Source organism: Chiloscyllium punctatum, chromosome 11, assembly GCF_047496795.1.
Source record: "Chiloscyllium punctatum isolate Juve2018m chromosome 11, sChiPun1.3, whole genome shotgun sequence".
Lineage (NCBI taxonomy): Eukaryota > Metazoa > Chordata > Chondrichthyes > Orectolobiformes > Hemiscylliidae > Chiloscyllium > Chiloscyllium punctatum.
Window position 1 is genome coordinate 81,926,392 of NC_092749.1, and position 2,636 is coordinate 81,929,027.

Sequence of the window (2,636 nt, forward strand, 5' to 3'; positions counted from 1 at the left end):
TTTGGTTGATATGCGAACTGCAGGGTGTCCAGTGAGGGGGACAACAGGGTCTTAATACGCCTCATCACGAGCCTATCGAAACACTTCATGATGATGGGTGTAAGTGCAACAAGGCGGTAGCCCTTGAGGAAGGATGCTGAAAACTTCTTCAGCACAGTGATGATGGTAGCGGACTTGAAGCACGCTGGAACTATGGTGCAGCTCAGGGAGATATTGAAGATGTCCATGAGAACATGCGCCAGTACATCAGAGCATCCTCTGAGCACTCTGCCGGGAATGTTATCTGGTCCAGCTCGCTATATTCATTAATACTGCATTTTTGTAGTGCATTTTACTATTGCACGATAGACTAAATTTAAACATTATTTCCAAACCCATTACATCTCACACCTTCAATCCTTATCAGACCTATTTACATCAAAAGCTACTTCTGAATGAATATTGAAGACTACTAACTTATTCAAAAACAACACCCTCTCAACACAGTGTCTCCACAACTTGCCTGAAACTATGGAAAGGTTATAATATTAAACAAATCTCACAACCCAACCGAGGTAATCAGTTTAATATCCTTTATTCTTTCATTAAGAACATGTGTAATTCCTAACTTATTTAGAGCATATGGGCCTCATACTTTTACTAACCTTTGCTAACTTAAAAGACAAAAGGACAAACACCTGTTAGTTATCCAAGCAGACCAGACAGTCACTCTTAATCCCATCAGAAGTAACAGCCACTATTTAACATATGTTTAAACCATCTCTTGTTTCCCCAGGACAGAAATCACCCAAACCCCACCTTACAATAAATAAGACAATGTAACACCATAGTGATAGAATTTTAATATATGTAAGAACTGTGTATAAAGAAGCTACTGTAACAACTGTATTTTGAGATTCCATCACTGCCTCAAACTGTGCTACTCAATTGTTCTAACATAGTAACATCCCATAAATAAATCCTTGGCAAAAGCAAATTCAGATTAATAGATTCTCTCACCTGTAATTCTAGCAGCAGGAAGGAAAGGAGGAAGGCTAGAGACCCTTGGATAATGAGGGAGGTTATGATTTTAGTCAAAAGGGAAAAAGAAGCATATATAAAGTTTAGGAAGTGAAAATTGGACAGGACCCATGAGGAATATAAAGAAAGCAGGAAAGAACTCAAATGGAAATTAGGAGAGCAAGAAGAGACCATGAAATGACCTTGGCAAGTAGGGTTAAAGAGAATCCCGAGGCATTCTATACATGCATTAAAAACAAGACAATAACTAGAGAAAAGGTAGGACTTTTCAAAGATAAAAGAGGGAACTGGTGCTGGGAGGCAGAGGTGTGGGTAAGATCCTAAATAAGTACTTTATGTTGGTATTCATCCAGGAGAAGGATATGTAGGATAGTGAGATTAGTGTGGAGCATGCTATTATTGCCAGGGCACTTTGAGATCAAGAATGAGGTACTGTTGGGTCTCTTGAAGAGCACTAAAGTGTAAAAGTCCCAAGGACCCGATAGTATCTACCCCAAGTTATTGAGAGAAGATTGGTGGGGTCTTGACCAAGATCTCTGTCTCCTTGCTAGCCACTGGAGAGGACCTGGAGGACTGGTAAGTATCTAATGGTATTCCTCTGTTCAAAAAGGGAAATAGGGATGATTAAGGAAACTATAGATCGGTCAGTCTCACATCGTGATTGGGATGCTACTGAAAAGAGTTCTTAGGGATAGGATTTATGTGCATTTGGAAGAGCATGATCTAATTAGGGACAGGCAGCATGGCTTTGTGTGGGTCCCATCATGTCTTAATAATTCAATTACGTTTTCTGAGGAGGTGACAAAGGTGATTGATGACGGTGAAGCAGTGGACATTGTATCTTAGGAAGGCTTTCAACAAGGTCCGTCGACAAGGTAGGCTCATCCAGAAGATTAAGATGCATGGGATCCACAGTGACCTGGCTGCATGGATTAAGAATTGGCTTGCCCATAGAAAGCAGAGGATAGTAGTGAAAGGGTGTTTTTTCTGGCTGGAGGTCAGTGTCTAGTGGTGTTCCCCAGGGATCCATACTGGGTCCTCTGTTGTTTGTGAGAAATGACTTGTATGAAAATGTAGACGGGGAGAATTAGTTAGTTCGTAGACGATACAAAGATCGGTGGAGTTGTGAATAGTGTCAAAGAATACAACAGGATATCCTTCAGTTGTTTAATCTGGGTAAGTGTGAGGTGCTGCACTTTAGGAGATCAAATGTTAAGAAAAAGTATGCAGTTAATGGCAGGACTCTAAAGGACATTGATATACAGAGGGATCTTGGAGCTCAAGTCTATAACTCCCTGAAAGTGGCCATGCATGTAGATAGGGTGTTAAAGAAGGCATACAGCATACTTGCCTTTATTGATTGGGAAATTGAGTACAAGAGTCAGGATGTAATGTTGCAGCTTTATATGACTTTGGTTATGTCCCACTTAGAATATTGTGTTCAATTCTGGTTGCCACATGACAGGAAGGATGTGAGACTTCGAAAAGGATACAGAAGAGGTTTGGCAGGATGCTGCCTGGATTAGAGGGCATGACCATGAAACACATGAAAACCTTGGATTGTTCTCTCTGCGCTGCTGGAGGCTGAGGGGAAACTTAATAGAAGTCTATAAAAT